Here is a 14,612-nt window from a genome sequence, read left to right as displayed (position 1 = left end):
TCTTCCTCACTGTCAACCGCAAGACTGCCAATGTCTTAAACATGCCCCCTATGTCAAAGTCGAAATCATTGATATATACCACACAAAGCATGGAATCTTATCCTGAGAAATATTAAATCCCACTGGAAACAGCTTCCAGGCACAAACATACCTCTCAAACATTCCCCGTTTGCTTCCTGTTGCTCCAGCTGATGAGACTTCCTGCACTTGTGACTGTCCAGCCTATGAGAAACATCCTGCTTTTCCCACAGGGAAGTGGATTGCACTCCACGGGACTAGGATGCCCTGCCATGTCTTTATTTATCTGATTATTAACTGACGGAATCAGAATCAATTTCATATTAAAATAAATAACGGTTTATCAGCTACTCACCAATCAGCTTCTTCCATTGTGTTGAAGTCACCTTGCTTTATTGAGTTAATTGAAATGATTTTCTTAATTTTATTATCTAAATACCTCAGAATTTAATTAACTGAGAAATTGAGATTTCCTCACTGTTGCAATCCTTTGTTAGTTAGTGTTATCTTTATCCCCTAGATTTGATTAACTGAACATTGAATGTAACTATATGATAAATTATGAATTTTTAAAAAGATTTACATTAGTTGATTAATATATCCTTACTTTATAGTTGATTAATGTAGTGACCAGAACTGTACTCAGCACTCTCGCTGTGCTCTTATGTTTTACAAAGTCCAAACATAATCTCCCTGTTCTTTCATTCTGGGCCTCAGACAAGAAAGAAAAGTGTCCCAAATGTCTTCTTGACCACCTGATCTACCTGTCCAGCGATCTTCGGGAATCTGTGGTTTTTGAATCCAAGGTCACTGTTCCTGAATAATTCTCAGCATCATCCCATTTATTCTTCATTCCCTTCTCTTGTTTACCCTCCAAATTCTTGATGTCACACTGTTCCAAATTGAATTCCATTTGCTATTTTCCTGTCCATCTGACCCAGTCTATTGATATCTTCCTGCTGTCCATGGATTTATTCTGCATCATAATAATATTTTCGTGTCACAAGTAGGCTGACATTAACGCTGCCACACTACGGCACCTGTTCGGGTAACTGGGGGAGAATCCAGAACGTCACCTTTAACAAGCACGTCTTTCAGGACTTGTAAGAGGAAAACCGGAACACCCGGAGGAAACCCACACATTGTCAAACACATGAATAACTTCTGTACCTTCTGCCTTAATCTGTCTTAATCATAGCTCCTATATTTATCTCAAAATCATTGATTTATACCACAGAACTGTGGAACCCCACATGAAATAGGCGTCCAAATAAATTTCAGTTCTGAATGTGATTAACAGCAGCAAAAACAGCAGAATCCAAACCCGGATGCCGCCTGTGAACTTGCTGGTGTCTGAGCAGATTGTTTGACAGAGCAAATGCCTTCCCACACATGGGGCAGTTGAATGGCCTCTCCCCAATGTTAACTCGCTGGTGTTTCGGCAGATTCTGTTACTTTTAAATTCCTTCTCACAGTGCGAACATATAAATGGTCTCTGATTGGTGTGAACAAGTTGGTGTATCAGAAGATTGGATGAATCAATGAAGTCCTGTCCCGACACACAGAAGATGAATGGCCTCTCCCCAGTGTGAACTCGATAGTGTCTCAGAAGGTGAGACACCAGAGGAAGGAGCAGCGCTCCGAAAGCTAGTGACATCGAAACAAACCTGTTGGACTTTAACCTGGTGTTGTAAGACTTCGTACAAAATTCAGAAGTCCTAGCCAGCCAGAATGTGATAACTACTACACTACAGAAACAGTTGGCAGTCCCAGGACGTGTACAAAGTTCAACCTCACTGTGTTGCTGCAGATTCGCATGGTGAGGCTGAGAGGCCAGGCCACTTGTTACAAGACGACAGCTGTTTATTAAAAAAAAACAGATGTTTCAACAATCAGGAATGGAACTTTACTGACCTGAAGATAAGTTATGAAGTGGAAGTTAAATTGAGAAGGCAGGGCTTTCGTAAATAACCACAGCCGATACGGGAATTGAAGATGTCCTGCTCACTTTGATCTGCATCAAGAATCAGCTGTCCCACCCACTGAGTTAAAGCGCAGGCTCTGAAGTCCGAGCCAGCCAGGAGTCGAACCTGGAATCTCCTGATTCGTAGTCAGGCGCGTTATCCATTGCGCCACTGGCCCATTCGAGTGCATGCAGTTGGCTGTTGCTCGTTGATGAGAACCAGTTACGAGATAGTCTGCAACAGACTAAACTGGAAGTATGAGATGTTTCTGCCCGGTTTCGAACCGGGGACCTTTCGCGTGTAAGGCGAATGTGATAACCACTACACCACAGAAACAGTTGGCAATTGACGGACGTGTACAATGTTCAACCTCACTGTGTTGCTGCCGATTCGCATGGCGAGGCTGAGAGGTCAGGCCACTTATTACAAGACGACAGCTGTTTGTTAAAAAAAAACAGATGTTTCAACATATAAAACCATGAGATGTAGAAATTATATCGAACTGAACATAAGTTCTATTTTGCTTAGCGCGGTCTTAAATTTGTGCCCTGTGGTCTCGAGGTATGGTTCTCGTTTACGGATTTTTAATCAATGCGAGCGGTCTTGGGTTTAAATCCAGGACAAGCCCTTTACTCCAGGTCAGACATTATGAATTGTTTGCGACGCTGACGGCGGGGTTGGTTTGCATTGGCCCACTCTGAAAAAGGTTTCTCAGGACTCGGGATGTTTACGTCGTTTCTCTCCCCACAGATGATGCTCGAGGGAGACAGTGTCTGAGCTGGAGTGCGGTTGGATAGAATTGATGCTCCAGATCTGCGTTAACTTCACAGGGACGTGACCCATCTAATCCACAGAGCCAAAGTGGAGAATTGACCTGACTTGGAGAGCTGGATCTTAACGCTGACCTCCCGGACCTCGGCCTCCTGAAATGTTCCAAAGAAGCTCAACAAACACTCGAGGAACAGCAGCGCATCTTTCCATTGGGCTCCATACAGCTTTCACACTCAGAGTGTGTGCAACAGTCTCACCCTGTAAATGCTGCCCCCATTCTGTGTGTACTTCCATCGCTGATTTGGGTTTGAATCTTGTTTCCACTTGTTCTTTGTGTCCGGGCGGTAGTTGTTGAGAGCTGGCACAGACACAGCGGCTGGAATGGCCTCATACTGTGGTGTAATTATTCTCTCATTCGACGCTAACCTCACTCTGTGGCCAGGGAACCCTAGGCCTTTTCTCATTTAATCTCTCCTGACCTGCACCCTGTCAGAGCCCTTTCCTGTTGTTCTGTTTGCTCCCTCTGGGATTTCACTTGGTTAAAACGTCGGACATTTCTCACCGGTCCCGGATTTAATGAAAGGCGATGGTGAAAGACGAGCTTTGTTGTCCTGTCGACAAATCCCGCCTGAGTCGCTGAGTCGTTCCAGTATTTTCCGCAGATGTTAGATCGATTTTCGATGGCAATAACAGCATGTATAAGTTACTTTCCCGCGGCTCGTTGGTCTAGGGGTATGATTCTCGCTTTGGGTGTGTCGGTTTCGAAACTTGCGAGAGGTCCCGGGTTCAAATACCGGACGAGCCCTTTGCAAGGTTTTCTGTTGGTCAAGCGATATTTTCTTCATTTCTTTGCGGCACATTCGGCGGGATTCATTGACATTGGGTTTCCTTTGAGAAGCTGAGCTCACACAGCAGGGAACCAACACGTTCCCGAGACAATCGGGACAATTTCTAAAAGCTTGTCTGTGATTAGACATTCACTTACCTCTATTGACTAATTCCGGTGGATTCAGGCAGCTTTCTGTCTGTTTCATTTTATTCAGTTCAACAACATCAGACTGTGTAATCTCTCTTCCCCCTCCACCATCTGTTTCCATCAACTTATTTTCATTCCTTCCATTGATATGTTTTGCCCTCAGCATTCCCCCCTCCCCCCAGCCCATACCATCCTACTTGAGCAATCTGATCCCTGTCGCCAATTGTTCTGTGACATCCTGCTTACTTTGTTCTGCTATTAACACATTCTGATCTCTTGAGGCGCCACTATCAGCACCTTTGTTATCCTTGATTAGCCACATTTACATTCCCTTTTTCTTTCTGTCCGAGACATTGTCGTCATTTTCCACCTAATGTTGACCACTCTATCGAGGCCCAATAGGGCACCCCACCCCCCGCCCATCCACAATAGGCTGAATCTGACCCCATTTCCAGTTCTCCAGCTTTGACAAAGAGTCACCCAGGCCCGGAACGACAGCTGCCATCTCGTTCCACACAGCCCGTCAGACCTGCTGAGATTGTCCAGTATTTTCTGTTTTTGTTTCAGAATGAAGCATCCGCAGTAAGTTGCATTTGTCGTTCATTTAGACATGTTTGAGATGGTGAATAAGTATGATCATCTGCATTTGTAAATGCATGAAATTCTGTTGTACTAGCTCCGAATATCCAAAATAGGAAGATCCATTCCTTCACATTGCCTGTCGAAAATTCAGTACTTGTGACTTAATGTGGAATTTATTTTAGTGGCTCATGAGAGACTAAACCTCATAATCCTCGAACATACGAGATCGGGGAACAAAATTACTTTGTGCAAACATTCCTCACACAACATGAGAAGCACTTGATGTTTCTACCCGGTATGGACCCGGGGACCTTTCGCATGTTAGGGGAATGTGCTAACCACTACACTACCGAAACCGCTGGCGGTGCAGTAATCAATGGACTTGTGCAATGTTCAACCTCACTGTGTTGCCGCCTCTTCTCATGGTTTGGCTGAGAGGCCATGTCACTTATTACAAGAAGACAGCCGTTTCTTTAAAACCGATGTCTCAACTTATAAAACAATCAGGAATGGAACTTTACTGACCTGAAGATAAGTTATGTTTTGCTTGAAGTGGAAGTTAAATTGAGAAGGCAGGGCTTTCGTAAATAACCACAACCGATACGAGAATTGAAGATGTCCTGCTCACTTTGCGCAGCATCAAGAATCAGCTGTCCCACCCACTGAGTTAAAGCGCAGGCCAAAATTCAGACATTCTTCACCTGAGGAAGGAGCAGCGCCCCGAAAGCTAGTGACATCGAAACAAACCTGTTGGACTTTAACCTGGTGTTGTAAGACTTCGCACAAAACTCAGAAGTGCGAGCCAGCAGTCAAACCTGGAATCTCCTGATTCGTAGTCAGGCACGTTATCCATTGCGCCATAGGCCCATTCGAGTGCATGCATTTGGCTGTTGCTCGTTGATGAGAACCAGTTACGAGATAGTCTGCAACAGACTAAACTGGAAGTATGAGATGTTTCTGCCCGGTTTCGAACCGGGGACCTTTCGCGTGTAAGGCGAATGTGATAACCACTACACCACAGAAACAGTTGGCAATTGACGGACGTGTACAATGTTCAACCTCACTGTGTTGCTGCCGATTCGCATGGCGAGGCTGAGAGGCCAAGCCACTTATTACAAGACGACAGCTGTTTGTTAAAAAAAAACAGATGTTTCAACATATAAAACCATGAGATGTAGAAATTATATCGAACTGAACATAAGTTCTATTTTGCTTAGCTCGGTCTTAAATTTGTGCCCTGTGGTCTCGAGGTATGGTTCTCGTTTACGGATTTTTAATCAATGCGAGCGGTCTTGGGTTTAAATCCAGGACAAGCCCTTTACTCCAGGTCAGACATTATGAATTGTTTGCGACGCTGACGGCGGGGTTGGTTTGCATTGGCCCACTCTGAAAAAGGTTTCTCAGGACTCGGGATGTTTACGTCGTTTCTCTCCCCACAGATGATGCTCGAGGGAGACAGTGTCTGAGCTGGAGTGCGGTTGGATAGAATTGATGCTCCAGATCTGCGTTAACTTCACAGGGACGTGACCCATCTAATCCACAGAGCCAAAGTGGAGAATTGACCTGACTTGGAGAGCTGGATCTTAACGCTGACCTCCCGGACCTCGGCCTCCTGAAATGTTCCAAAGAAGCTCAACAAACACTCGAGGAACAGCAGCGCATCTTTCCATTGGGCTCCATACAGCTTTCACACTCAGAGTGTGTGCAACAGTCTCACCCTGTAAATGCTGCCCCCATTCTGTGTGTACTTCCATCGCTGATTTGGGTTTGAATCTTGTTTCCACTTGTTCTTTGTGTCCGGGCGGTAGTTGTTGAGAGCTGGCACAGACACAGCGGCTGGAATGGCCTCATACTGTGGTGTAATTATTCTCTCATTCGACGCTAACCTCACTCTGTGGCCAGGGAACCCTAGGCCTTTTCTCATTTAATCTCTCCTGACTTGCACCCTGTCAGAGCCCTTTCCTGTTGTTCTGTTTGCTCCCTCTGGGATTTCACTTGGTTAAAACGTCGGACATTTCTCACCGGTCCCGGATTTAATGAAAGGCGATGGTGAAAGACGAGCTTTGTTGTCCTGTCGACAAATCCCGCCTGAGTCGCTGAGTCGTTCCAGTATTTTCCGCAGATGTTAGATCGATTTTCGATGGCAATAACAGCATGTATAAGTTACTTTCCCACGGCTCGTTGGTCTAGGGGTATGATTCTCGCTTTGGGTGTGTCGGTTTCGAAACTTGCGAGAGGTCCCGGGTTCAAATCCCGGACGAGCCCTTTGCAAGGTTTTCTGTTGGTCAAGCGATATTTTCTTCATTTCTTTGCGGCACATTCGGCGGGATTCATTGACATTGGGTTTCCTTTGAGAAGCTGAGCTCACACAGCAGGGAACCAACACGTTCCCGAGACAATCGGGACAATTTCTAAAAGCTTGTCTGTGATTAGACATTCACTTACCTCTATTGACTAATTCCGGTGGATTCAGGCAGCTCTCTGTCTGTTTCATTTTATTCAGTTCAACAACATCAGACTGTGTAATCTCTCTTCCCCCTCCACCATCTGTTTCCATCAACTTATTTTCATTCCTTCCATTGATATGTTTTGCCCTCAGCATTCCCCCCTCCCCCCAGCCCATACCATCCTACTTGAGCAATCTGATCCCTGTCGCCAATTGTTCTGTGACATCCTGCTTACTTTGTTCTGCTATTAACACATTCTGATCTCTTGAGGCGCCACTATCAGCACCTTTGTTATCCTTGATTAGCCACATTTACATTCCCTTTTTCTTTCTGTCCGAGACATTGTCGTCATTTTCCACCTAATGTTGACCACTCTATCGAGGCCCAATAGGGCACCCCACCCCCCGCCCATCCACAATAGGCTGAATCTGACCCCATTTCCAGTTCTCCAGCTTTGACAAAGAGTCACCCAGGCCCGGAACGACAGCTGCCATCTCGTTCCACACAGCCCGTCAGACCTGCTGAGATTGTCCAGTATTTTCTGTTTTTGTTTCAGAATGAAGCATCCGCAGTAAGTTGCATTTGTCGTTCATTTAGACATGTTTGAGATGGTGAATAAGTATGATCATCTGCATTTGTAAATGCATGAAATTCTGTTGTACTAGCTCCGAATATCCAAAATAGGAAGATCCATTTCTTCACATTGCCTGTCGAAAATTCAGTACTTGTGACTTAATGTGGAATTTATTTTAGTGGCTCATGAGAGACTAAACCTCATAATCCTCGAACATACGAGATCGGGGAACAAAATTACTTTGTGCAAACATTCCTCACACAACATGAGAAGCACTTGATGTTTCTACCCGGTATGGACCCGGGGACCTTTCGCATGTTAGGGGAATGTGCTAACCACTACACTACCGAAACCGCTGGCGGTGCAGTAATCAATGGACTTGTGCAATGTTCAACCTCACTGTGTTGCCGCCTCTTCTCATGGTTTGGCTGAGAGGCCATGTCACTTATTACAAGAAGACAGCCGTTTCTTTAAAACCGATGTCTCAACTTATAAAACAATCAGGAATGGAACTTTACTGACCTGAAGATAAGTTATGTTTTGCTTGAAGTGGAAGTTAAATTGAGAAGGCAGGGCTTTCGTAAATAACCACAACCGATACGAGAATTGAAGATGTCCTGCTCACTTTGCGCAGCATCAAGAATCAGCTGTCCCACCCACTGAGTTAAAGCGCAGGTCAAAATTCAGACATTCTTCACCTGAGGAAGGAGCAGCGCTCCGAAAGCTAGTGACATCGAAACAAACCTGTTGGACTTTAACCTGGTGTTGTAAGACTTCGCACAAAACTCAGAAGTGCGAGCCAGCAGTCAAACCTGGAATCTCCTGATTCGTAGTCAGGCACGTTATCCATTGCGCCATAGGCCCATTCGAGTGCATGCATTTGGCTGTTGCTCGTTGATGAGAACCAGTTACGAGATAGTCTGCAACAGACTAAACTGGAAGTATGAGATGTTTCTGCCCGGTTTCGAACCGGGGACCTTTCGCGTGTAAGGCGAATGTGATAACCACTACACCACAGAAACAGTTGGCAATTGACGGACGTGTACAATGTTCAACCTCACTGTGTTGCTGCCGATTCGCATGGCGAGGCTGAGAGGCCAAGCCACTTATTACAAGACGACAGCTGTTTGTTAAAAAAAAACAGATGTTTCAACATATAAAACCATGAGATGTAGAAATTATATCGAACTGAACATAAGTTCTATTTTGCTTAGCGCGGTCTTAAATTTGTGCCCTGTGGTCTCGAGGTATGGTTCTCGTTTACGGATTTTTAATCAATGCGAGCGGTCTTGGGTTTAAATCCAGGACAAGCCCTTTACTCCAGGTCAGACATTATGAATTGTTTGCGACGCTGACGGCGGGGTTGGTTTGCATTGGCCCACTCTGAAAAAGGTTTCTCAGGACTCGGGATGTTTACGTCGTTTCTCTCCCCACAGATGATGCTCGAGGGAGACAGTGTCTGAGCTGGAGTGCGGTTGGATAGAATTGATGCTCCAGATCTGCGTTAACTTCACAGGGACGTGACCCATCTAATCCACAGAGCCAAAGTGGAGAATTGACCTGACTTGGAGAGCTGGATCTTAACGCTGACCTCCCGGACCTCGGCCTCCTGAAATGTTCCAAAGAAGCTCAACAAACACTCGAGGAACAGCAGCGCATCTTTCCATTGGGCTCCATACAGCTTTCACACTCAGAGTGTGTGCAACAGTCTCACCCTGTAAATGCTGCCCCCATTCTGTGTGTACTTCCATCGCTGATTTGGGTTTGAATCTTGTTTCCACTTGTTCTTTGTGTCCGGGCGGTAGTTGTTGAGAGCTGGCACAGACACAGCGGCTGGAATGGCCTCATACTGTGGTGTAATTATTCTCTCATTCGACGCTAACCTCACTCTGTGGCCAGGGAACCCTAGGCCTTTTCTCATTTAATCTCTCCTGACCTGCACCCTGTCAGAGCCCTTTCCTGTTGTTCTGTTTGCTCCCTCTGGGATTTCACTTGGTTAAAACGTCGGACATTTCTCACCGGTCCCGGATTTAATGAAAGGCGATGGTGAAAGACGAGCTTTGTTGTCCTGTCGACAAATCCCGCCTGAGTCGCTGAGTCGTTCCAGTATTTTCCGCAGATGTTAGATCGATTTTCGATGGCAATAACAGCATGTATAAGTTACTTTCCCGCGGCTCGTTGGTCTAGGGGTATGATTCTCGCTTTGGGTGTGTCGGTTTCGAAACTTGCGAGAGGTCCCGGGTTCAAATACCGGACGAGCCCTTTGCAAGGTTTTCTGTTGGTCAAGCGATATTTTCTTCATTTCTTTGCGGCACATTCGGCGGGATTCATTGACATTGGGTTTCCTTTGAGAAGCTGAGCTCACACAGCAGGGAACCAACACGTTCCCGAGACAATCGGGACAATTTCTAAAAGCTTGTCTGTGATTAGACATTCACTTACCTCTATTGACTAATTCCGGTGGATTCAGGCAGCTTTCTGTCTGTTTCATTTTATTCAGTTCAACAACATCAGACTGTGTAATCTCTCTTCCCCCTCCACCATCTGTTTCCATCAACTTATTTTCATTCCTTCCATTGATATGTTTTGCCCTCAGCATTCCCCCCTCCCCCCAGCCCATACCATCCTACTTGAGCAATCTGATCCCTGTCGCCAATTGTTCTGTGACATCCTGCTTACTTTGTTCTGCTATTAACACATTCTGATCTCTTGAGGCGCCACTATCAGCACCTTTGTTATCCTTGATTAGCCACATTTACATTCCCTTTTTCTTTCTGTCCGAGACATTGTCGTCATTTTCCACCTAATGTTGACCACTCTATCGAGGCCCAATAGGGCACCCCACCCCCCGCCCATCCACAATAGGCTGAATCTGACCCCATTTCCAGTTCTCCAGCTTTGACAAAGAGTCACCCAGGCCCGGAACGACAGCTGCCATCTCGTTCCACACAGCCCGTCAGACCTGCTGAGATTGTCCAGTATTTTCTGTTTTTGTTTCAGAATGAAGCATCCGCAGTAAGTTGCATTTGTCGTTCATTTAGACATGTTTGAGATGGTGAATAAGTATGATCATCTGCATTTGTAAATGCATGAAATTCTGTTGTACTAGCTCCGAATATCCAAAATAGGAAGATCCATTCCTTCACATTGCCTGTCGAAAATTCAGTACTTGTGACTTAATGTGGAATTTATTTTAGTGGCTCATGAGAGACTAAACCTCATAATCCTCGAACATACGAGATCGGGGAACAAAATTACTTTGTGCAAACATTCCTCACACAACATGAGAAGCACTTGATGTTTCTACCCGGTATGGACCCGGGGACCTTTCGCATGTTAGGGGAATGTGCTAACCACTACACTACCGAAACCGCTGGCGGTGCAGTAATCAATGGACTTGTGCAATGTTCAACCTCACTGTGTTGCCGCCTCTTCTCATGGTTTGGCTGAGAGGCCATGTCACTTATTACAAGAAGACAGCCGTTTCTTTAAAACCGATGTCTCAACTTATAAAACAATCAGGAATGGAACTTTACTGACCTGAAGATAAGTTATGTTTTGCTTGAAGTGGAAGTTAAATTGAGAAGGCAGGGCTTTCGTAAATAACCACAACCGATACGAGAATTGAAGATGTCCTGCTCACTTTGCGCAGCATCAAGAATCAGCTGTCCCACCCACTGAGTTAAAGCGCAGGCCAAAATTCAGACATTCTTCACCTGAGGAAGGAGCAGCGCCCCGAAAGCTAGTGACATCGAAACAAACCTGTTGGACTTTAACCTGGTGTTGTAAGACTTCGCACAAAACTCAGAAGTGCGAGCCAGCAGTCAAACCTGGAATCTCCTGATTCGTAGTCAGGCACGTTATCCATTGCGCCATAGGCCCATTCGAGTGCATGCATTTGGCTGTTGCTCGTTGATGAGAACCAGTTACGAGATAGTCTGCAACAGACTAAACTGGAAGTATGAGATGTTTCTGCCCGGTTTCGAACCGGGGACCTTTCGCGTGTAAGGCGAATGTGATAACCACTACACCACAGAAACAGTTGGCAATTGACGGACGTGTACAATGTTCAACCTCACTGTGTTGCTGCCGATTCGCATGGCGAGGCTGAGAGGCCAAGCCACTTATTACAAGACGACAGCTGTTTGTTAAAAAAAAACAGATGTTTCAACATATAAAACCATGAGATGTAGAAATTATATCGAACTGAACATAAGTTCTATTTTGCTTAGCGCGGTCTTAAATTTGTGCCCTGTGGTCTCGAGGTATGGTTCTCGTTTACGGATTTTTAATCAATGCGAGCGGTCTTGGGTTTAAATCCAGGACAAGCCCTTTACTCCAGGTCAGACATTATGAATTGTTTGCGACGCTGACGGCGGGGTTGGTTTGCATTGGCCCACTCTGAAAAAGGTTTCTCAGGACTCGGGATGTTTACGTCGTTTCTCTCCCCACAGATGATGCTCGAGGGAGACAGTGTCTGAGCTGGAGTGCGGTTGGATAGAATTGATGCTCCAGATCTGCGTTAACTTCACAGGGACGTGACCCATCTAATCCACAGAGCCAAAGTGGAGAATTGACCTGACTTGGAGAGCTGGATCTTAACGCTGACCTCCCGGACCTCGGCCTCCTGAAATGTTCCAAAGAAGCTCAACAAACACTCGAGGAACAGCAGCGCATCTTTCCATTGGGCTCCATACAGCTTTCACACTCAGAGTGTGTGCAACAGTCTCACCCTGTAAATGCTGCCCCCATTCTGTGTGTACTTCCATCGCTGATTTGGGTTTGAATCTTGTTTCCACTTGTTCTTTGTGTCCGGGCGGTAGTTGTTGAGAGCTGGCACAGACACAGCGGCTGGAATGGCCTCATACTGTGGTGTAATTATTCTCTCATTCGACGCTAACCTCACTCTGTGGCCAGGGAACCCTAGGCCTTTTCTCATTTAATCTCTCCTGACCTGCACCCTGTCAGAGCCCTTTCCTGTTGTTCTGTTTGCTCCCTCTGGGATTTCACTTGGTTAAAACGTCGGACATTTCTCACCGGTCCCGGATTTAATGAAAGGCGATGGTGAAAGACGAGCTTTGTTGTCCTGTCGACAAATCCCGCCTGAGTCGCTGAGTCGTTCCAGTATTTTCCGCAGATGTTAGATCGATTTTCGATGGCAATAACAGCATGTATAAGTTACTTTCCCGCGGCTCGTTGGTCTAGGGGTATGATTCTCGCTTTGGGTGTGTCGGTTTCGAAACTTGCGAGAGGTCCCGGGTTCAAATCCCGGACGAGCCCTTTGCAAGGTTTTCTGTTGGTCAAGCGATATTTTCTTCATTTCTTTGCGGCACATTCGGCGGGATTCATTGACATTGGGTTTCCTTTGAGAAGCTGAGCTCACACAGCAGGGAACCAACACGTTCCCGAGACAATCGGGACAATTTCTAAAAGCTTGTCTGTGATTAGACATTCACTTACCTCTATTGACTAATTCCGGTGGATTCAGGCAGCTCTCTGTCTTTTTCATTTTATTCAGTTCAACAACATCAGACTGTGTAATCTCTCTTCCCCCTCCACCATCTGTTTCCATCAACTTATTTTCATTCCTTCCATTGATATGTTTTGCCCTCAGCATTCCCCCCTCCCCCCAGCCCATACCATCCTACTTGAGCAATCTGATCCCTGTCGCCAATTGTTCTGTGACATCCTGCTTACTTTGTTCTGCTATTAACACATTCTGATCTCTTGAGGCGCCACTATCAGCACCTTTGTTATCCTTGATTAGCCACATTTACATTCCCTTTTTCTTTCTGTCCGAGACATTGTCGTCATTTTCCACCTAATGTTGACCACTCTATCGAGGCCCAATAGGGCACCCCACCCCCCGCCCATCCACAATAGGCTGAATCTGACCCCATTTCCAGTTCTCCAGCTTTGACAAAGAGTCACCCAGGCCCGGAACGACAGCTGCCATCTCGTTCCACACAGCCCGTCAGACCTGCTGAGATTGTCCAGTATTTTCTGTTTTTGTTTCAGAATGAAGCATCCGCAGTAAGTTGCATTTGTCGTTCATTTAGACATGTTTGAGATGGTGAATAAGTATGATCATCTGCATTTGTAAATGCATGAAATTCTGTTGTACTAGCTCCGAATATCCAAAATAGGAAGATCCATTTCTTCACATTGCCTGTCGAAAATTCAGTACTTGTGACTTAATGTGGAATTTATTTTAGTGGCTCATGAGAGACTAAACCTCATAATCCTCGAACATACGAGATCGGGGAACAAAATTACTTTGTGCAAACATTCCTCACACAACATGAGAAGCACTTGATGTTTCTACCCGGTATGGACCCGGGGACCTTTCGCATGTTAGGGGAATGTGCTAACCACTACACTACCGAAACCGCTGGCGGTGCAGTAATCAATGGACTTGTGCAATGTTCAACCTCACTGTGTTGCCGCCTCTTCTCATGGTTTGGCTGAGAGGCCATGTCACTTATTACAAGAAGACAGCCGTTTCTTTAAAACCGATGTCTCAACTTATAAAACAATCAGGAATGGAACTTTACTGACCTGAAGATAAGTTATGTTTTGCTTGAAGTGGAAGTTAAATTGAGAAGGCAGGGCTTTCGTAAATAACCACAACCGATACGAGAATTGAAGATGTCCTGCTCACTTTGCGCAGCATCAAGAATCAGCTGTCCCACCCACTGAGTTAAAGCGCAGGTCAAAATTCAGACATTCTTCACCTGAGGAAGGAGCAGCGCTCCGAAAGCTAGTGACATCGAAACAAACCTGTTGGACTTTAACCTGTTGTTGTAAGACTTCGCACAAAACTCAGAAGTGCGAGCCAGCAGTCAAACCTGGAATCTCCTGATTCGTAGTCAGGCACGTTATCCATTGCGCCATAGGCCCATTCGAGTGCATGCATTTGGCTGTTGCTCGTTGATGAGAACCAGTTACGAGATAGTCTGCAACAGACTAAACTGGAAGTATGAGATGTTTCTGCCCGGTTTCGAACCGGGGACCTTTCGCGTGTAAGGCGAATGTGATAACCACTACACCACAGAAACAGTCGGCAATTAACGGACGTGTACAATGTTCAACCTCACTGTGTTGCTGCCGATTCGCATGGCGAGGCTGAGAGGCCAGGCCACTTATTACAAGACGACAGCTGTTTGTTAAAAAAAAACAGATGTTTCAACATATAAAACCATGAGATGTAGAAATTATATCGAACTGAACATAAGTTCTATTTTGCTTAGCTCGGTCTTAAATTTGTGCCCTGTGGTCTC

The 14,612-nt window shown here is 45.6% G+C and overlaps 8 non-coding genes across 8 annotated transcripts; 2 read left to right on the top strand and 6 right to left on the bottom strand.

The window, feature by feature from the left end:
• Nucleotides 1–2,087: 2,087 nt before the first annotated feature.
• On the bottom strand, nt 2,088–2,160 carry trnar-acg (transfer RNA arginine (anticodon ACG)). The gene has a single exon. It is a non-coding gene; the product is annotated as a tRNA-Arg (tRNA).
• Nucleotides 2,161–2,245: 85 nt separating this feature from the next.
• Nucleotides 2,246–2,318, bottom strand: trnav-uac (transfer RNA valine (anticodon UAC)). Its single transcript has one exon. It is a non-coding gene; the product is annotated as a tRNA-Val (tRNA).
• A 2,945-nt stretch (nt 2,319–5,263) lies between these two features.
• trnav-uac (transfer RNA valine (anticodon UAC)) lies at nt 5,264–5,336 on the bottom strand. The gene has a single exon. It is a non-coding gene; the product is annotated as a tRNA-Val (tRNA).
• A 1,150-nt stretch (nt 5,337–6,486) lies between these two features.
• Nucleotides 6,487–6,576, top strand: trnap-ugg (transfer RNA proline (anticodon UGG)). The gene is given in 2 exon segments: nt 6,487–6,522; nt 6,541–6,576. It is a non-coding gene; the product is annotated as a tRNA-Pro (tRNA).
• A 1,705-nt stretch (nt 6,577–8,281) lies between these two features.
• trnav-uac (transfer RNA valine (anticodon UAC)) lies at nt 8,282–8,354 on the bottom strand. Its single transcript has one exon. It is a non-coding gene; the product is annotated as a tRNA-Val (tRNA).
• A 2,945-nt stretch (nt 8,355–11,299) lies between these two features.
• On the bottom strand, nt 11,300–11,372 carry trnav-uac (transfer RNA valine (anticodon UAC)). Its single transcript has one exon. It is a non-coding gene; the product is annotated as a tRNA-Val (tRNA).
• Nucleotides 11,373–12,522: 1,150 nt separating this feature from the next.
• trnap-ugg (transfer RNA proline (anticodon UGG)) lies at nt 12,523–12,612 on the top strand. Its single transcript is given in 2 exon segments — nt 12,523–12,558; nt 12,577–12,612. It is a non-coding gene; the product is annotated as a tRNA-Pro (tRNA).
• A 1,705-nt stretch (nt 12,613–14,317) lies between these two features.
• trnav-uac (transfer RNA valine (anticodon UAC)) lies at nt 14,318–14,390 on the bottom strand. The gene has a single exon. It is a non-coding gene; the product is annotated as a tRNA-Val (tRNA).
• Nucleotides 14,391–14,612: the final 222 nt, after the last annotated feature.

The sequence above is a fragment of the Scyliorhinus torazame genome, chromosome 5 (genome assembly GCF_047496885.1).
Source record: "Scyliorhinus torazame isolate Kashiwa2021f chromosome 5, sScyTor2.1, whole genome shotgun sequence".
Classification (NCBI taxonomy): Eukaryota; Metazoa; Chordata; class Chondrichthyes; order Carcharhiniformes; family Scyliorhinidae; genus Scyliorhinus; species Scyliorhinus torazame.
The sequence above is the reverse complement of the archived record's forward strand: the minus strand, read 5'-3'. Positions and strand labels throughout refer to the sequence as shown.